Here is a 23,099-nt window from a genome sequence, read left to right as displayed (position 1 = left end):
TTATTTTTATACACAGTTTTTACTGTGAGAATAATATAGTAAAATGGGACATAGAACCAACGTAGCGGAATTGTTATGCTTCTATTTTTATACGTTTTATTGAATTGAAATTGTATAGCAACATCCACATTAAATCAGTGGGTTTTAAGTTTAAAATAAAAGAAAAACTTTATCTAGATACTCTTTTCCCGACTTTCAGGCGAATACACTTGGGAAGGTATTTTGTTTAATAATAATGAGCTTCACTATAATCTCGTTAAAACAGACTAACAATTAACTAGTAGTTGCAGCATAATTGGACAGCAATTACCTAATGTAGTTCTTAGCTCAGTGCATGTGAAATTAGATCTAGAACCATCTGCGCATCTTGCATAATAATTATGCATTCGGTATGTGTAAAATTGATTACATCTTATAATTATAGTTTAATGTATTACACACAGTAGGCACTATGTAGCTCTAAGACTAGACTAGTCCGTAGTTAGACTGGATAACAGATATGAATGTTATTTATATCAGCTATTTGAATTTAATCGTCAAATTTTTAAGTAATTAATACATGTTAATATCTCGTTTGACTTTCCTGTGCCTGACAGTTTTGTGTATAAAATTTTGAAATATTTTTACGTAAGTAAAGTCAAACTTTATACACGCAGCTTTTAGTTGTAACGTGCAACAAAAAGAGTGCGTTATGTATAAACATTATTTACATCAACCCAGGAAATAACGTCTCTACCAAGTCATATAGTACCTATCGATGGAGATATTCTTTTAATGTTCTACAAAGTAACAACTCCTCAAAGTTTCGGTCTACTTGCTGGTTAAGTAAGAAACTAAGTAATCTCTTTCTTTGCTGTAGGTAAGTTTGCGAAGTTCGCTAAACCCTTTAAGTTAAATTAAAATTCATTGTAAGCATCCACGGGGGAGTGGAACTAAACGAGCATGCTCGGAAACGATCTTCGCTCGATTCGCAAAAGAATATTCGCAATGTTATCGAGTTATTAAATAAGTTTTCGTATCAACATAAAAAGTGCGGTACCGCGGTCCCACTGACGCACGAGAATCCTTTATTATGTACTTCCAGAGCCGTTTATTACTGTAATGCTTTTTACCAATAACAAGAAAGGAGCGAATACTTTTATGGAGAAAGCCCTAATGTTTATATTTACGAGTATGTTAGAATCGTTAAATGTACGAACAAACAGAAACTTATACTTTGCTAACACTGAAATTCATATCGGCTCTACACAAAGAGATTCCAGAAAATCCCTGAAAAATGTGTTGTTTCGATCGAAGTCATATTATGTTCTGATGTTGGTGAAGGCAGTGCGTGGTAATGATTACTTTATTACCATTAAATAAGTACAATGTTAAGCGAGTATTATGTACCGACCGGTAAGGCACATCAAGCTACCCTGTGACATCTAATGCAGTTTAATAAGTGCGATATTGTGATAAAAGTGGATACTAGTCTAAATATGCTGTCAACTGTACCTACGTAAAGTAAAAAAGTAATAAAAGTTTGTATATTATCAAATTCTCAAAGATCTCTGTCTGTGTTCTGTTATAATAACGCTATGGTTCAATACAGTTTCAGTTCGATCAAAGGGTATTTGCCCTTTTGAATTCAATATAATTAAAGTTCAAAATAGATGGCTCGTTATATTCCAATCTTCTGTTAAATATTCGAACAGAAATAACGTGATATTTGTGAATTCTGTACGGGGTTGGGAAAGCATTTGTGTTTGTACGGAATTTGGAAACAAAGGTACAGCGGATTAGTTCCGAGCAAAACTTAGCGCTCCCGGCAGATACGGCTGGCTTCGATTACAGTGCACTTACAGTTTACCTGCACCTACTTTAATATTCTCGATGCTGACACAAACTTAAGGATGGTATTTCAGTGGAATGTTTTGTTTAATTTCGGTTATAGGTGAGAGAGCCGCCTGCCAAGCGTGGGGATTTTGGCAAAACTATAGTAGAGGAGGCTCATAGTCCAGCAGTGGACTGTAAAGGGCTGTTGATGATGATGATGATGTAAGGAGAGATCTGGTGAAGGGCACGGGAGGTGCCTGGATGCGGGCGGCGCACGACCGGTCTTTGTGGAAAACCTTGGGGGAGGCCTTTGTCCAGCAGTGGACGTCTTTCGGCTGAAACGAACGAATGAAGGAGAGAGCAAAAGTATGTGTTTGAGCGTCTTCATAATCTCAGTTTCTGTTTTGTATTCAATAATATATTTTCCATACGTGGTAGGTGTTTGTTAACTTTGCCTAAATGTGCGTACTTATATGGCTTACGTTTCCTCAGACATAATGTAATAACGGCTAAATTGAATTACATATTACATATTTTAGAATCCGCGGTAAGAAGCAATTGGAAACTTAATACGGGCAGGAATGAATCCACGTGGAAGCGCCTCCAAATGTATTTTGCCTTATAAATAACGTACAAGATGCGAAATATCTCATTCAGCCGATGTTTAACATATAAATTGCTATCAATTTTTCTAAACTCATATTTGAGGGGCTGCTTGTACGAGATAAGGCGCAGACGCGCGCGGGTTTATTGCCCAAATGCAGGCTCATCTCCGTCTGGATGATAAAAAAGCGATTATGATAACACCCGTTTACCACCGAACATCACTATTCACTTTTTAATTTGATTTTTATGGGCGTTTTTAAACGTATTTATTATTACAGCGCACGCGATCAAACATCTGAATGTTGACTTTTGTTGAAATGCATTAATGTTATTGTCAAATAATTTAATAAATAATATTAATACTACTTAGATACAACAATAAAACCATGCAATATTTAGTTCAAAGTCAGCAGTGAAGGTGAAGTTTTTTCTCGATAAGTACTTATTTCAGAATTTTTCACGTGGAAAAAACACATGAACAAATTTTACCCGAGGCAGTCGATTTTTTCAAGAAATATAGATACACGTGGTCAATGAAATTCAGATTCTATTATACAAGACATAATGTAAATACGGGCCTAGCCAGCCTGAGTAAAAAAGAAAAAGTAATAGACTCTCCTGATAATAGATATATGCTACAAGATTTTGTTCATTACAAAAGATTCGATCAATCTTATTTTGCTTGAAGTGAATTTTTTTTTAGCTCAGTCCTAATAAATAAAACTCATCTAATATTAAAAATGTACATACCTTTTTATGTGTGTGGTATTAGTGGGCATTAAGAGAAGAAGAGGCTTATGGCAGTAATGTGATTTCAAAAGCAATTGATGAAATAAGAATAATAAAATATAANTACCAAAAATTCAAACATCGTCCCGACATGCACGCTCGTGCTGTAGAACTTTAGGAGTACCTGGTACTCGGCTACATCTAACTTTTTATAAAATTAAAGCGAATTATATTTTTTAAGGATATTATTTAAATTAATACGCACATAATTCATTGAAATCCACAAAAGAAGTAATTTAAATAAATTAATACTTTTCACGCCTCCCGTAGTCAGGTACACGTCCATCTTTGTCCCTCAACACAGCACCGACTAAACGCCATTGAAAGTTTTTGTATGAAAAATAGCAAATATATCGAACCGTACGATCGATCGGAAGCGTCTTGGCGCGGTAAAATTGATTTACCAATTCACTAGATTTTTTCAAAGTCGAACGCACTTTCGTATTATTCTGTGCTGAAAGGGATAAACTTTTGGATGCTATACTCTGAAATTCCATAAATACCTACTTATTGGTACAGAGTCAGCTACAGTATATAAAATGTAGGTACCAATAGGCAGTTACCAATTTATCAATGTAAGCCTAGACGATAATGTACTTTGGTTTTATTTATATGCTAATGGGTTCGNTTATTTATAAAGCTTTTAAATGTATGTATTATCGCTACACACCATTTATTTCTATGGTACATTTACCATTGAATTATTGTAAACAGATTTTAACGCGATACGCGGATTGATAATATTGAAAAGTACAGCTAGCCTGTGACCACGGCCGGTTCAACCCGGTAGAAACGTCAGGCAAATACAGGTAATATTTCAATATTACATATCCGCGTATCGCGTTAAAACTTGTTTAAATTAATTCAATTATGCAGCGCGAAAATTAAAAATTAATCAGTACATTTACCATTTAAAGAAAGAAAGAAAAAAAAATTTGTCATAATCTACACGAATTTCAGATGGAGCCTCAGTAACTTTGGAGGGTATTTACCTATAGATAATATTTAATATATAATGTAGAGTCCGCAACACACAGCATTTTAACTACATAAATTATATTTTTACTTAAACCTCAGTCTGTTATCACAACACCAAAATCAATCTTCATTGGTTTGACTATTACTCACGATTTAAGTCGTTCTATCACTTTTAAAATATTACGAAACATCTCTCAACAATTTCCCCGTCAAGAAGCGTTTAACCTAGCGGAATAAGGCCAGAGCCAAACATTTGTTTCGTAACTCGACTATAGAATCGATAAATAAATACAGAAGGATCATTTTAATATGGCAACTTAAAGACTTTTCGATATATCAGAATCATCATCTCTTACTCATTCAAGCAAAGTAAAAGAGACATATAGCCGAATTTTTCGATCTCGTCATGTAGGCCAAAGGTTCAGGCTCGTTCGAGTTCAGTCCCTCGTGTAAGTATTTCGTGAGGTAAGAAGCAGGGAGCATCTGTTGTTTGCTACTGTTGGTGTTTTTTGTCAATCTGATTTGATGCGTGTAAATGAGATTTCACTGGTCCTGTAGACCTTCGCGGATTACACAGTAACGTGGAATAATATGTGACGTTCTTGCTAACATTTAAATAAATATGACGTTTGCTAACGAATAAGGTTTTGCTTGTTTATTTTTCTATCCCATCAGTGCAATGCAATGATGACATTGACAATAGTTTTTTTATTTAATAGAAATAATAATGGCAGGTTGAACCAACAAGAAGGTTTTAGTTTATCAATCATAATAATCTTCTTGACAAAACAAATCGTCAAACAACTTTGATCTGAATAATTTTGAACTTTACTGAGGAACAGTTAAAGATTATTTTCTCTAACTCGAGATTATTCTGTAACATAGTTTCAAAAGGTAATATCGATACCTCTGGGCTCAAAGGTCGTAAAGGACAAAGTACGACTTTTCAGGAGAAGCAAAAAACGTTTTTTTATTTTTTTATTCGATAGTAACTTTTTTGTTTTTAGAGCTATTAAAATATGACCTAGGAAGAAAGTGCTTAGAATTCACAGCATTTTCCGAGGAGGTATTGAAAAACTGGACTAGAGCTGTATTTACTGAGATAAATTTCCTTTACGCCCTCAAAATTACAATAAAAAGACCTTTACGCCCCTCAAATATTCGTCCTAGGCAAGTTACTCAGGACGTAAGTCTATTTTTATTTCACAAAACTACAAAACCAAGGTAGTAAATGACAATTTACATAGTTTTATAGGTTTTCATAGGTCGTAACGGAACACCCAGGTAAGGTATTATGCAAGGGTAAATTGATAATTTAGCTTAAATATTTAATGTGTTATGGTATTTGATATGTAATATACCATTTCTTCACATATTTTAAATGAAGTATGGTCTTTTAAATGAAATAAAATGATTTTTCGTCGCTTCATAATTTAATGCACACAATTTATGAAACTAATTTAAGCAGAAGTTTTGATATCTTCGAACTAGAAGATACCATTTCCGAAATAAGAGCGAATTTAGAAAATAAATATTATGACCCTTTTAAATAAAACTTCATAAATATCTACTTTATACGAAAAGCCGACACCAATTTGATTTTATTTATTTATTTATTCATTATTATTGTTTCGAAAAACTACAAATGGCGGACTTAATTTCATAGGGCAGTCTGTAAACCAGTTGATCTTATGATAATGTAGATAGGATAGAATTATTAAGGACAAACGAAAACTAAACTATAATTATTCTAAATTCTAAATAGATTAAACATTATTATTCATAGTAACTTGAAATTATGTCATTGTACCTACTTGGTACAAAAGTAGAAAGGTTAGGTAAGTAAGATTACAAGAAAAACAGTTTTTCATTCCAGTAAAGTACATCCACTTACTTTACTCCTACATAATACCGTTTTTAAAAGCCAATTATTATTTTTAATATAAAAATATAACTTTGAAAAAAGTGCATTCACGCTTTTTAGTAGATTATGTCTCAACTGACACTATATTTTCCCATGTTGGTTTCAAAAGTTTTTCCTACTAGTTATATTTTATTANAAAAGGTAATATGTGCTCGCGATTCGTTGAAGGAATCAATTCGAAAACTGACGAACCTTTTCATTCCGTGACTGTACCTAACAAGGCGTGTACCAAATATTCAGTAGGTAAGTAACCACCAAACTCTAAGCACCAAATGGCACAAGTATATGAAGTGGCTTTACTGTTATTTTGTTTATTCTGTGTCGGCTCCCCTGATCGCTTGATGAATGGTGCGCGTCACCGGGAGGCGTCGCGCGTAATACACTTTCTTCGATATCTCCTGAATATCTGAAAATGGCGTCTAGTGTCGAAAAGGGGACGCGGAGATGTAAATCTTGAGTGAGTTTTTACGCAGCATTCCGTTATCTCAACGTTTTATTATTTTTTGGCAAAATAAAAACCGCGATTGTAATCGTTAAACTCTCGATTCAGTAATTTAGGCATTGTATTACGAATCATCTGCTCAAGTTGAACTATGTTGAATCGATCTAGGTTGATGGGATATTTCATCTAAGACCAAAATAGGTTAGGTATATGCTATAGTTACAATATGTCTTAGGCTTCACAATCCTTAGTACCGTTCCAGTTTCATCGTTAATGCTTGGCATCAAAAGCATTCTTACGTAGCCCCAAAATACAGGGTATCCCAGAATGGCTGAATCAAACTGCTAGGGGAGGTAGCTCTACTAATGTACTATCCCTAAAAAATATGAAAAAAAAAATTTTGAGTTCAGATTTTTTTTAAATAAAGTGCTCTAAACTCGAAATCTAGTCATTATTTTTGTCAAAAGTTTGTTTACAGATAAACGAAGCGATCATGTACAATTAATACTAGTAAGAAAAAAGTACAAATAAACTCCAAACGCAGCAATTATAGCCAGATACTTAGGCAAAGCTGATTTATTTTAAATTTTTCAAAAACTTTTTTTTTTGTGTCCTTATGTGCTTTATTTTTTTTTTATATTTTTTAGGGATAGAACATTAGTAGAGCTACCTCCCCTAGCAGTTTGATTTACCCATTCTGGGATACCCTGTATGTGAGTACAAGCACTCTGACAAAATAATAAGTAAATTCGTTCGTTCGTTTCAGCCGAAAGACGTCCACTGCTGGACAAAGGCCTCCCTCAAGGATTTCCACGAAGACCGATCCTGCGCCACTCGCATCCAGGCACCTCCCGCGACCTTCACTTCAATCAGTAAGTATACATATATATTTAACATTGGTATAAATGCTCTTCACATGAAAATTATTATCCCGAGAGAAATTTACATATTGTAGTCCTTGCTGGCATCCATCAGGTCAGGCGGTCCTGATCCGCTAATCGAAAATAACCATAAAACATAATAAGGGCAAACACAATTTTGTTCCGTACAACACAAACATCAAAGTTCCGAATTGAGAGTGCTTGTTTGAATTCCGATCAAGGCGCGCCCGCTGCAAAACCTCTGAATTTTGATGTTTCGACTTTTCACAAGATTAATGTGCCCTCTGCTCTGGCGCAAAACACGTTTCAGATGCGGATGCTACTAGTACAGACAAAATTAAATGCATTAGAGAGAATTACATTTGTGGTGGAATTTCCGATAAAAAAATTAAATGTTTGGTAACACTATCTGGCTGGGTTGCACAATCTTACTTTAACTTTGACAACGTCAAAATCCGTCAAACTCTATATAAAAATACCGGTTATCGTTAAAGTTACGGTCAAAATTAGGTGGTGCAACTCAGCCTAAGGTTAAAAAAGTTAGGATTATTCGTCCACCTAATACGCTGTTAAGTGTTTTGCTTGCTTCTTCCCTTAAGAACAGAAGTCTAGATTTAGATAATATCTTATAATAATTGTTTTTTGTGTTCGTGCTGAAATATCCTACTTTGCATTTATTACGAAACAAACATATTTTAAATTTGAATCATGGTTTGCTCTACACTTTTAATATTATCATTCCTATAATGTCTGTATAATAAAAATATTTATGATAGGTAAAAATAATAAATTGAACCTAAAGATACCGTAATAATTTAATATCCAGCACGCCTTGGATCCATCAGTTTGGTTTGATGTGCATAATGTAATATTGTTACGTAGAGAGTAATAGTGAACGTAGGGCGTAGGGCGAGTGCACAATAGCAGCAAATTGCCGTAGCGGGAGCTTGTTGATCAAATATTTGGGCTATGTTGTATCATGATATCACATAGGTATTATTTTTTTACATATTATGTACTTGAATTCTTAAATACCCGCCTGCGACGCCATACGTCCGATGCTTGAATTTTTAAGGCTGAGTTGCACCTCCTAAATTTAACGGTAACTTTATCGATAATCGGTGCATTTTGTATGGAGTTGATCAATTTTTGACGTTTGTTAAAGTCAAAGTAAGATGGTGCAACCGAGCCTAAAAAGTATAGGTAGGCTTGACACCTGTTTGAGTGAAAATGACAGATTTATTATTAAGATATGACTGCAATCTTGATAAAGATGATGCGTTATTAACGTGATGGTTTATTCGAACCGACAGATTTATTGATGGTAGCAACTTTACTCGTACATGCCATATTTAGTTTTGATTGAAGGTGGGCAGTAGATTCTATACATATGTATGAGTACATGCAGGTATTTGACCATTTCTTTTTTTTTCTATTACATACTATGAATAATGTATTGCTTTATGGGATAGGATGAACAGTACCAAAATAGAACTAATATAATACTCATAGTGCTAGTGTGAACTGTGCCCTACTCGCCTGTGTGAATACTCATGCCTTCCGTGACGTCATAATTTGATAGAAGCTACGGCCAACCGAAACGGTTCAACAGGACAGGCGGGGGCGCCGTCCGCTACAAAGCCTACACTTGTGTATACATAGCTCTATTTTGTTCCGATATGCATATACACAGGTTATATTGTGTGATAGTTGCAATACAATGCCGCTTTTATATCTTGAAAAATAAGGCTTTAATGTAATAAGAGTAGGTAGTTTTCTTGTAAACGTTGTATACGTACCAAAATTTCATACCTTATCTTATCTTAGACCTCATTAAAGTAATTCTGGTTGTACATACCACCTTATTTTAATTATGACAAACGTCAAAAGTGTGTCAAACTCCACACAAAAACACCAGTATAATATAGTTATAGTTACGGTTTAAGTTAAGGTGGTGAAACTGAGCCTAAGTAATTTTATTCGTCATCTACCCTTCTAGTGTTTGTGTGATGATTCAAACAAATTATAATTCAAATGATAAATTAAAAACTTACTTTTTCTAGTTTAGAAATCAAAACACCTAATGGCCAAAACAGACAAACAAAACTTTTACATTTCGCTTCCTCCAAATCATTTTAGTGAAGTTAATATAGTGCACACTTATTCGGCTCGAGTTGCTTCGGCGCACATTGTCCTTTGGATCTCGTTACGGGAAAAAAACCTTTTTCGGGCCGTTACATTTCACCGTTATAAAGTGTTGGAGTGGGTTTGGATCAAAGCCTCGATGATAAAACACCTCGAGCCTCGGAACACCCTCGTATGCTCAATTGTATTGCATTTCATGCTAAAAATGATGAATATGCGTTGGTTTTGTTGGGTTGGTACCTTTATATTTTACAGATTTTTACTTTGTATAACTACCCGTAATATAATTTTAATTTTAAACCTAAATCTCGTGTGTATGCGACTCTTTTGGAATCTACTAATTCTAAAATCGAAACATTTCTTAATAAAGTCTAGACTATTTAAGTAGATTCTATTAATTTTAACAAGTAATGTATTTAAAACGTAATAAAACAACGTAATATAAACTCGAACTTTAAACTTTTAGAACCAGCGACTGACGATTGTAACCATGCCAAAAATGTTTAGCGTTTGATCGCAGTACAATTGAGAATGTTGTGGTAATACGCATCATTGTTTTGGTTTCTGATTTTTAATTAAGTCAATCATGTTGCAGATGCCAGAAATATCGAGCGTGCTTGATCATGAACGGGTCAGTACCAGTTGAGCGCCCAGCGAACATCTAAATTAGGTATGGATACCTTTCTTTCTTCATGGTGTGGTAACCTTTTATGGTTTTATCAGTCTCTTAATACCACGAAATTGTGATTGAATAATGTTAGTTACACTGTTAGCATGTAAAAAGTGCGCCTGAAAATCAATGAAAGTAATTTTAGATCAAGTCCAGTGCTGTTGCTTTATTTTAATTCTGATTATCTTGTTACACCGCACCGTGTAGGTACTGAAATTATTTCTTTTATTTTTATTTTAGTGCATAATTTCAAAATGTTTCGCAGACCAAACGGGTTAGGATGCGCGCCATGACCGAAATCTTATCGATGATTTTAGATGGGATAAACGTATGGGATTATCTTACAAAATCGATAAAATACCGCGATAAAAGTTTATAGTGGCTTGCATCCTAAGCCTACTGGGATTGCCCATTATGATCTAACTAAATCGACGATCGTCGAGGCTAAAAGTACCGTGAGCGTAGCCCTTTGTTGCGTTACAGGCTGACACCGACCGGACAGCATTTGGCTCTGCTTGACGGCTATCGATCTTCGGCCAAATATGCAGCCAGCCTGACGAGCGTTTGATCCTAGATAAAGGAAATATGCAGCCGAGTTCTCATTTACAGTTTGCGGAAATCCTAGGTCTGTAACCTCTCTCCACTGCTTGTAGCTAAATTGGATTTGGTTGAAAGAGACCGCTCCGCATAAGTAATACTTTTAAATCAAATAGGACAGGAATATCTTGTAATTTAGATTTTTAAATTAATAGAATTACACTTTGAAATGTAATACTCATTTTGCTGCTAATTACGTGAAAGTAAATAGCTTTTTTATAATGTTAAGTGCCATGGGGCCTGCCTGGGGCATGGGACCCTCATTCAACGGGTAAATGGTAGCCATTAATTACTATATGTACCTGTGTTTACGTCGCGCTGTAAAAAATAAACAACATTTTTGATATTTTCGTCGAATCAAAGGGAAAAATATTTTGATATATGATAATAATGTATGATGAGTCTAAATACACAGAATAAAATTCATTATCTAAGAAAATGACTCAGATAAAAACTGCAGAACAAGTAGGTAAAGAAACTATTCACTGCAAACTGCAGCTGAGGGCAACAAGAACTGACGTGCAAAGAAAAATGAGTTCGGACAGAGACGCGGGTACAATGACACAACGCGTTTTAATTTTCCGGTTTTCATTATAAGAAAACACTATTACTACAAATGAGCGCTGCCTGCAAATCCATTTTTGTGATTAAATTTAATGTTGCAGCGCTTTTTTGTTCGAAACAAATGAAAGCGAAATAAAATAAGAACAAAAGAACGAGTTAGTACTGTCGTTAATACTGCCGATGCAATGGTGATAATATCGCGATACTTTTATAGATTTTGTTGTCAGGTATTCGGGAATAGTTGGTTTTTCATTTGTTATTTTACATTGTTAGACATTACGAGTACTTACAAAAGGAGTTAAACTTTACATTGATGCATTTAAAAACTGGAGGAGTTATGGATGGTTTGGCCACTGCATGTGGCTAAGCCGTGGATGATGTTTTGGTACATACAGGGTGGAAACGATAAGTGATCTCACTCGATTATTTCTAAACTATACAAGATATCGATAAACTGATTACTGATCCTGAAAGTGCTTCACGAGCTCTTTTAATCGATATCAGTAATAGGTTACAGAATTAACTGGATCTATCCGTAAATTCAATGTTTTCAGCCTCCATACTAAATGTATGCCACTATGCCAACCACACAATATTAGAAGTGTATTTTTATTTCATTTTAAATAATAAACACTTAAAATTAACTCGTAAATTGCATTCTTATTTCAAATTATTCATGGAAAACATTGGTTTTAGGCTTTACTTGCTAAAATGTTACCAAGACACGAGTACCATGGCTGTGGCAGTACTAAATGTATGGAAGCTGGAAACATCGAATTTTAGGATAGATCCAGTTTATTTTATAACTTATTATTGGTACCGTTGGATACAGCTCGTGAAGCACTTCCAGGATCAGTAACCAGTTTTTGGATATCGTGTATAGTTTTTAATATTATGTGGTTTTACTAAATGTATGGAAGCCTGAAACATTGAATTTTCAGATAGATCCAGTTTATTTTGTAACCTATTATTGGTACTGTTGGATAGAGCTCGTGAAGCACTTTCAGGAACAGTAACCAGCTTTTGGATATCTAGTATAGTTTAGAAATAATCGAGTGAGATCACTTATCGTTTCCACCCTGTATAGGTAGGTATGTATACTGTTAAAGAAACCAACTCCATTATTACAATCTTACTTAAGTCTAGCATACCTACCTGTCCACCGGATAAGTAACTTAAATAGAGATACAAATAAATGATCTGAGATAATAAATACATCTACTCGATCTTTATTTTATTTTTATTTTATTTTATTTTATTTTATTAAGGAAAACAAACAGTTGTACAATAAGAATTACAATTAAAACCTTATGTAAACATTTAAGTAATTATACAACCAACACCGTTATCCACAAGAGGACTGTGGGTCTAGAATGCGGGCCANAATATGAATATGAATACTAAATGTGTGCCACTATGCCAACCACACAATATTAGAAGTGTATTTTTATTTTATTTTAAATAATAAAAACTTTAAATTTAATTCGTAAATTGCATTTTTATTTAAAATTATTCATGGAAAATATTGGTTTTAGGCTTTACTTGCTAAAATTTTACCAAGACACGAGTACCATGGCTGTGGCAGTACTAAATGTATGGAAGCTGGAAACATCGAATTTTCGGATAGATCCAGTTTATTTTATAACTTATTATTGGTATCGTTGGATACAGCTCGTGAAGCACTTCCAGGATCAGTAACCAGTTTTTGGATATCTTGTATAGTTTTTAATATTATTTGGTTTTACTAAATGTATGGAAGCCTGAAACATTGAATTTTCAGATAGATCCAGTTTATTTTGTAACCCGTGAAGCACTTTCAGGAACAGTAACCAGCTTTTGGATATCTAGTATAGTTTAGAAATAATCGAGTGAGATCACTTATCGTTTCCACCCTGTATAGGTAGGTATGTATACTGTTAAAGAAACCAACTCTATTATTACAATCTTACTTAAGTCTAGCATACCTACCACCGGATAAGTAACTTAAATAGAGATACAAATAAATGATCTGAGATAATAAATACATCTACTCCATCTTTAATGTACCCAACAATGAATGGTAAGCTACATTACATTACATTTGCAGTACTTAATTAGAATATGAAAATTGCAGCTCAATTACTTCATTCACAATTAGAGACATTTACTACAAGTAGCAATTAAATATTTTTATTTCTTACTTAGAAACTTAAAACTTAGGTACAATTATGCGTACATGATTGTATTTTTCCCCAAGTAAACTGAAACTTACCGAGTCATTGATTCCGGGCGCGGGTGTGGAAATGTGGCTACATCAAAGCTTTAATTTCCCGTTTTAATTTCCCGGATAAAATGTTTTCTTCTTCGCTCCCACTGATTAAAACAAAACCTCATAGAATTTTCGAGGAACAAAGGCAAAAAACTGATTCATCACGGGAAATCAAGCTGGTGATGGAGCCATGGAAATTAAGGGTGGGGGAAACTAAAGTAGAATAAGCTTATATCTAAATTATTATTTGTTGTATGCTTTGACGTTCTACCCTCAAACCATTCATGGTGTACGTTGCTATTTTTTTAGTGACTGATTACAATTAACTTATTTTGTAGGACAGCAAGCATTGAAAACAAGTGACAAGTGACGTTATTATCTTATTTTAGTTTTCAAATGTCATCATTTACCTACCATTAGGTATTAGTATCAAAACTAGAAAAATACAGTTTTTAGTACGATAGCACTTTTTCTGACCTTATAATATTTTTAAGACCGTTGTTATGCGGTTTTGAACCGTGGAAAAATGCGGTAGAACCTCATCCGTGCGTTTTTCACTAAACTTTATGTTGCGGTGGGCGGTGTGCCTCAAAACGTTATGAAAAATGCGACTGTTTCCGAGTTCTGTGTGTCCTGAGCTTTATATTACACTGTAACGTGGACAAATCCATTAGTAAATGCAGTGCTTACTAAATAAAGATACTTTACTTAACTGCGAGTCGTTAGCTGTTTAGAACTTTATCAGCCAGTGTTGTTTGTAAGTAGTTCGGAAGACATACCACAGACTTTGTTGGATACTCGCTGAGACTAGAAAAACGAGGTTTTTGTGTTTTTTTAGCTGCTTCTTCGTCATCTTCTTATGTTTTTATTTGAGTTCGTGTCTTCTGCTAGGTTTATCGCAACTTATACCACCTTTTTTACCAAATATAGCACTGAAGTATTTCTTATGCGACTTACAAACATGTTATTATAACTAATTAAAGAGGTACAAAATAGTTTTTACTTAAGGGGGTCCTGCACGGAATCCTTAAAATTGTCATATTTTTAAATCACGAGTGCTCTGCGATTAGTGACTTAAATACATCAAAGGAACTTGTGTAGGGTAGCCCAATCCTTGATCTAGGTCGCCGCCTTTTCGAAATTTTGAATAAATACGTAAATAATTGATAAACAACATTTAAAATGCAGATATATGGAAAATTTATTTCTTCGAGAACTTTGTTAATTTAACGTATGAAGCAATAATTTTTATATGGAAATTTTTAAATTAATATTTTGAAAGGAAAGGGGGCGACCCCTTTTTCGTTTTTGGTATTAATGCATTAATATTGAGAATTTTTGATTTCCCAAAAAAAACTTTGCCGTGAAGAAATCATCAGGAGTTTTGCTTTATCGTAGCTGTCAAGTGTCAAATGTGTGTTTGTCAATCCTTTACAGAGTAGTGTAGAGCGCAGAGCATGCAAATAGTATCTCTTTTGTTATGACTTCGATTGTTACGAAAAAATATTTTACTTATTTTATAGTTAAACCCCCAAGGGTGGAAAATTGGGGATGAACTTTTTTATACGCAATATCTCCGCCGATTATAAATCAATTTGAACGATTATTTTTTTGTTGAATAGGTATTATCAAAAGGGTGGTTTCATGCGAATTTGAAGAAAATATTTCACCCCCAAGGGTGGAAAATTGGGGATGAACTTTTTTATATGCAATATTTTTAATTTTTAGTTTTTTTTTTGTGTTCACGCATTTGAAGTCGGTTTTATTTTTTTTAAAAGTTATGTAGTACACTGATACTGCGATGATACGCTTGTTAAGACAAATTACTTACAGCAAAAAAGTAATTTCACAATTACGTGTGGATAAAGTGGTCTTAATTTGTTTTACTTCAGGGTTGCTCTATAGTGCTAAAAGTAGGGTTAAAATCTCGATATTTTATAAGATTTTTCAAATATAGCTTTCATTAAATGATTCTTATGTAATCAGTATTCAAATTTTTAATAAGCTCTATAGAACAAATCGTTTGCCTCCTATTACATAAAAAAAAAATAATTCAATACCACTTTATCTTAATTTTTTTTAATGTGACAGGAGGCAAACGAGCAAACGGATCACCTGTTGGTAAATGATTACCGTCACCCATAGACACCCGCAGACCCAGGGGCGTTACAGGTGTTATTTTTAATTGTGGTATTTTCGCGAAGAAACATAATATTTAAAATCTAATTCTAATAAGTATGAAAAATATAAATTGTTTTCTTCACGTAAATCGATTAAGTTACAGATTCTGACTAGCTCCTAATTTGGATACTGATTGCAAAGGCCTAGTAAATAAATAACGTAATAATTTTTCTACTTGTATTTATCTAGTGCAGTTGTTTTGGAGTCAATTATTGTTTTTTTACACTAATAGATTCTATTCAGGTAGAAAATAGCGTCTGAGCGCATCATAATTCAATTGTAGTGTCTGACTGCACGTACTCTATGAACAATTCTGACATAAAATCTATTGTCGAACAAAAGCTGGGTTGCACCATCTTACTTCAACTTTGACAAGCGTCAAAAGTCTGTCTAACTCCATACAAAAAACACCGGTTATCGCCAAAGCTTCGGTCAAAGTTAGGTCACGTCAGGTGGTGCAACTTAGCCAAAGAAAAAATTCATTTTGATCGCTAATGTCAGTTTGCAGCGAGTGACACAACCTCCCCGTCTGAAGGCCAGCGGCCGACTGCCGCCCGCACCCCGCGAAGGCCCCCTCAATAGCAAAACGTTCGGAATTTATAAAAAGTAAAATTTATGAATGAAAGTAATGTTCGATTGAAAAACGCAACGTGTCATTTAAAGATTAAAGAATTCCCAATCTATTCGTGCAAAAATCTTTTAAATTAACATAGCCGTTTTGGAGGAGTAGGGAATTTAAGTAAAAAATCGATGTCCCGTATTTATTTTTTTAATCCAAAACAAAGAGACGTAGCGAAAATTCAAACGTCACAAATGTAGTCCTTGAACTGTTGTATAACATATATTTTTTTCAACTATTTCTGTCCAGCAGTAAAAGAGGAGTAGGCTTTACAAAATGCCCATTTGGCGCGGATTGAGGACACTAATCGCCTTAACTGCGAGTCGTTAGCTGTTTAGAACTTTATCAGCCAGTGTTGTTTGTAGTTCGGAAGACATACCACAGACTTTGTTGGATACTCGCTGAGACTAGAAAAACGAGGTTTTTGTGTTTTTTTAGCTGCTTCTTCGTCATCTTCTTATGTTTTTATTTGAGTTCGTGTCTTCTGCTAGGTTTATCGCAATTTATACCACCTTTTTTACCAAATATAGCACTGAAGTATTTCTTATGCGACTTACAAACATGTTATTATAACTAATTAAAGAGGTACAAAATAGTTTTTACTTAATGTTTTATTAAAGGAGGCTGCATAAAACAGAGTTAATATTATGAGAATGAAGGGGCTATGTCACAGGTTGTTTCTGTGGGGTCGGTTTTTAGCTCCGACACGCTGCAAGCCGCTTAAATACTTACAGCTAAATTTCAGTTTAATAGCCGTTTATTCATGCATGCAATTTGCCATAGATATTTAACTTGCTAAGTCTTGATTCTTTGTCGCAGGCTTATGCAAGTTGATAATTGGTACTTATATGAGAATATTGGTTTAATATTATGTAGTTACATGCACAATTTCATGAAGTGTGTATCTGGTAGAAGCTACTCTGCAAATACTGCTACGGTAATAAAATTTACAAAGTAAGTTTTCTATGAATTCAGAATAAAGTAAGAAATAAGCTCTAATAGGCATACTAATGTTTATTATAGAAATATTTAAATACTCATTTAACGATCAGTAATACCATATTTCTATCACGTAAAAATAATAAAACGTGCGCAAATGTGTAACCTTCAGCTCTTGTTTACACACATCGCGCGAAAGAACTTTGTTTAGTTGATCTACTCACAAAAAACAAGGATGCCTGAAGATAAACTCTTTCGCTTGTCGGGCGAAAAGAATGAAGTTTTCCCTTTTTTTGGATGTCAATAAAAATAAATAGGTACCTGGTGGAGTGCGGCCGCTGTTAGGCGTTAAATTGAACGCCGCAGCGGCTATAAAACCTAATTGAGTGTATGTCCATTAGGGGAGAGGGACTCATCGTGCCCACCACCACGATCGACAACGAACTTTTTAGGAATACACACGAAAAGGTTGAAGGGTTTGTTTTTATTTTTGCTCGACCGCCTTTTTTGTTAATTTAACTTACTTGTGCTAATAAAGGGCCTCTTTCTGTCGCCGCTGGGGACGAGTAAGAAATGATGGCGGGGACGTTTAGGTCTGGTATCTCACTGGCAGACCTCGTTTAGGATAGTAGCATATTTAAAAGAATAAAAAGTAAAAAGTTTTAGGCGGTACTTTTATTTTTGCAAGACCATTTTTAGCCCTCGGGTTCATACGCGTGAGTTTCAGAGTGTCACAGAAATTCCCTAATGCGCGCGAGTCCCTTTTCCAAACCCTTATTAGCCAACTTACTGAAAATAGTTAAATGTCATTTTATGACCTTCAAAAAGTAGCCCTGTTTAACGGCCATAAATTCCCTACGCTATATTCTACTTACTAAGCTAAGACTCATTTGTTCTCTATTTTTCTAAAATAAATACCCCTTTAATCTAACGCGGTCAGTTCGCAATCAGAACGCCGATAAAATACCAATTAGTTGGTGGCGACGAGCGCGGATCAGCGGATTACGGAGCCGATAAACAAGCGGAGCCGGGAGCCCGCGCTTAGCAGATCGCAGATACAGACAGTTCTCAATTAGAAGGAGCCGGCGCTCATCTGATAACTGGAGTCGATAATTTTCTATGGTCACTGAGAAAAGGCAACAGTTGATGCTGGACTAGACTCTTTTTGTTGTATTCGTTCTTCTTGCTTAATCGGTAACTAACTTTTATCCGCAACTTCGCCCGCGTGGCTATAACCTATTTCACTTAGAATAATGTAGCTTCTTACTGGAGAAAAAGTTTTTAAAACCGATTCTAGATATACACACATACATCCTACAAACAAAATGAAAAACTTTCAAACTTTGGATTACCTCTTATAATATTTGGTAGATTAATAAGGTAGCCAATCTACCAGATAAGAGAGTTTTTTTGGTTCTATACTTTTACTTTGCTGTTACTACTTGTGTAATTTGACCTCATTTCTATTTGACCTCATAAACATTCAAACAGAGTAATATAATACTAGAGTAATATTTTAGTTTCTATTAAAATTAATAGGACAGAACATTGACGAAAGGTGGAGTGACTGTAGTTGAGAAGNTATCCGCAGCTTCGCTCGCGTGGCTATAACCTATGTCACTTAGAATAATGAAGCTTCTTACTGGAGAAACAGTTTTCAAAACCGATTGTAGAAACATACATACATCCTACAAACAAAATGAAAAACTTTCAAATTTTGGATAACCTCTTATAATATTTGGTTTAATAAGGTAGCCAATCTACCAGATAAGAGAGTTTTTTTTGGTTCTATACTTTTACTTTGTTGTTACTCGAACAACAAACAAATATTTATTTTTAATTAATTTGACCTCATTCCTATTGACCTCATAAACATTCAAACAGAGTAATATAATACTAGAGTAATACTTTAGTTTCTATTAAAATTAATAGGACAGAACATTAACGAAAGGTGGAGTGACTATAGTTGAGAAANTTGAGAAGAATGAAGCCCAAGTTTGTGTACCGCGGGCGCGCACGAGTTCTGAAGTGTTAAACTATGAAATATACGTTGTTTCTGTTAGAACACTGTTGTAAAATAAAACGCACATTTGAGAATAACTCGACATTTTATACGCGTATTCAGTTTAGGATTGATAGTCGTAGTTTTCATATACTTAAAGGTAAGTTTTAACCACGCTCCAGGGAGTATTGTAGAAAACCCCAGTTTTCTGAAAGGTTTTGTTTATTGTTTTCCTATAGGGTAGGTAAAAATATTTTTTGAAAATATGAATCACACATGTGAAGTTTGGAGGTTTATTAAATTATCGTTTTATACGATAGATCAGTGTTTTTCAACCTGTGGGACCCCCCGGTCGCGAGAGGTCGTAAAAACTACCTAAGTAAAAAATACAGCAAAGTTTTAAAGCTAGATTTATTCGAAATCTAATTATGCAAATGCATAAATGTTGTATACATAGATTGAAGAATTCGGTCCCTGCAACATCTTCGTAAAAGGCATGAAAAAAAGCGAACGGTCGGTCGCAAAATTTTTTTTCATGCTAGGGGGGTCGCGTCATGAAAAAAGTTGAAAAACACTGCGATAGATTAATAAAGTAAAGCAGCGCAATGTAGGCGAAAAGTAGAAAGTACTTAGGGCAGAAGATCACGTACCTACCTACTGATAAATGGAGAGATGAGAATATTAACCAAACATGAATCCATTATCCCTAGGATGCTGGTTTGAGAAAAATACTCTGATATAAAGTAAAATAATTTCATTTAATACTCGTATTTCTATCCAATTCTAAATATGCAGGCTATAAATAGAAAAAGTATAAGATGTGTAAACTCATCTGGAATTAGCCACTCATTTGGTTGATTGTTGTAGGCAACCTGAAAAATAAAAAGTAAAGGCCCGTGTCAACTGATGGACATTTTCAAGGTCGGTGTATACTTTTCCCTAGTACAAAATTAAATCTGAATGTGAAGTTTATTATTAAGATATGCAACTACATTCTGAATATCTGCGTTGCTGAATAGTCATCTTCATTAGTACCTATTTCAAGACGGAGAAACGGATAACTCAACATTTAATAATTTGATGTGCTGCCGACTGTCCAAGTGTCCATGTATTTTGCTCACTGGAACTAAGACGTAGTGTGACCACATCCTTATATAGAACTGCAACATTTAGATAAAGCTATAGGTAATTAGTTTGCGTCAGTTGGAATTTTGTTAGTGAAGTCAACGCTTGCCCCATCGCTTGTAAATTACAATTGCCTGCATTCTGAAAGTTACTAATTCCACAAACTTACTCTGAAACGCTTGCAGAATAATATTCCTGATTAATTTTAAATGAAAATTGCTTTAGTGTATCACTATAATTGAGTTGTTGAAACAAATTCTTAACATTTCTGTACAAAGGAATTTAATAGGTCCTAATTAGATAACGCTCTCTTAGGAAATTGTAAACTCGGATTAAAACTATTTAATCTGATAACTTTCAGTTTTTCACTACTCCATTATTATAACTTTCTTAAGGCAACACATTATTAAAGATGTAGCACATTGTCTTAGTTAAATTATGTAGCACATTTTACAATAATTGATTATAAAAATTTATATACAAAACTGATGGATCGACCACCTCATAAAGGTAGCAGGAAGGCGCTGGACACAAGCCGTTACCAACCGATCATTATGGAAATCTTTGGGGGGAGGTCTATGTTCAGGAGTGGACATACTATGTCTGACTATGATGATGATGATATAAAACTGCGTTGAAGTCAAATCAAGTCATAAGAAACCTTTGATTAATGCTTGAATTAACTACAGAATAAACTGACTGGACAGCAATGTAAACAGTCAACTGATGTGGGCATGCCTATCGAGGGAAGCCCTTTGTTTAGAAATTACACACAAAGTAGACTCTTGGATTGGGCAGCCTCCGAGTCAAACGGACTGTATAAACTAAAGCGAAATAATGTGTCGGGCATCAAATACTTGTACATCAAAACGGCTTATTTCAAGAAGTAATTAAGGTAATTACCTTACTAATTACCACGAAGTAAAATTTTTGGTCAATGGACGTGCCCACTAGATAAGAAACGTATAAGAATTTCAAGCAATTTATGGAAAAAAAACACACTTCTGTCAATAAAGCATGATTGCTTTAGACATCAGAACCTTGCGAAGTTCATGCGAATTGCAATTTTATATTTGGGCTGCTCGTACTTACGAGAAAGAAATTAGTATAAGGGATGTCATACCTGTTATTTCACATAGGTATGTTTAATAATGTTCAATGTAAGTATCTCTGGTATTCTAGAAACATGGGCCGAGTTATGAGGTATTCACTAAGATCTAGGCATGGTATGTAGTACCTATGTATAATGTACCTATCTCCAACGTAGAATATAAAGTAAATACAGGAAATTCTTTAGAGACATAGGTATTCTCTGATGCCTATAACGATTAAATTGCTCTGTGACAATTTTTAAGTTAGAAACGCATCTAGAATTTACAAACAAAAATACGTTTTAGCGAAGTAAATGTATTTAAATTCTATTTACATCCGACTTAAGTGAATCCACAAAAAGGTTCGCTTTCGTGTTGTCAACGTTAACTCTGTAAATTGACTTTTCTCTTTAAATTCTTAGTTTGTTGGATTTCATACGTATAAGTATATTTATGACCTTGCCGTCGTATTTTTGTTTGTTTACTCATTAACGAGTCAAAGATAAAAGGAGTTCCCTGGATTACTTCGGAGGTACGGTATTTAACACTGCTTACAATTATTAGAATACTTAAATGAAGATATTTCCCTTTTCACAAAATTGTAGATTATTAGGATGTTGAAATAATGGAGCTGACATTATACATTAACATACCTACTTATAGCTATTTCGAATGAAAGTGTATAAATAGTATTTTATTATGACTATCACCGCTAGTTTTGGGAAATACCTATAGATTAATGTTATGGATAAGTCGTCTATAAAGTAGAAACGTATACAGAAGTATATGTATGTGTTAATTTGATTTCACATTTTAAAAAGATCAGGTGTTTATGGTTGATTTATATTTTTGGCCTAGAAATATTTTTACTGAAAACCACTTGTCACATGAAGCATGTCCCAAGCCGAACGAGATCCGAAACGATATTCAAAAAGTCCCCAAAATCCACGTCACATATTTCACAGATAGTTGGCACTATAAAAGAATGTTTCCCTCGTAGAATTCGTTAGGCATTTGCGTGAAACGAAACTGCAATATTGGAAGCACAGCTCCTGGAATTAAAGCTATTTGCGCTAAAAACTTGGAATACACAGCATTCTGTGAAATGCATAAACAAATAAAGCACTTTTTGGGGTTTATACGCCCCACCGATTCACACTATAAATTACACGGAACGCAGTAGATTTGTCTGTTTATTAAATACAATAGTTTGCACTTTAACGTTGGCTTTGTGGCGTACACTTGTTTTAATTGACTTCACTTTTCAGAATCGATCTATTTTGTTTGTATGCACTCGTGCAAAGGTCGATAATACATCGGCCTCATGCTACTAAGTATTGTCTATTGGTGACCATTGACACTACCTATCTATCAGGAGCATTGTTTGCTGACATGTCATCATCATGCATTTTACCAATCTATTTATTTATTTATTTGGTTTACCAGAAATTATAGGCATGTGTTGGTTTTTACAATCAAAACT

This window comes from Ostrinia furnacalis, unplaced genomic scaffold (genome assembly GCF_004193835.3).
Source record: "Ostrinia furnacalis isolate ACB-3 unplaced genomic scaffold, ASM419383v2 OfSCF7154, whole genome shotgun sequence".
Lineage (NCBI taxonomy): Eukaryota > Metazoa > Arthropoda > Insecta > Lepidoptera > Crambidae > Ostrinia > Ostrinia furnacalis.
Note: the sequence above shows the minus strand (reverse complement) of the source record.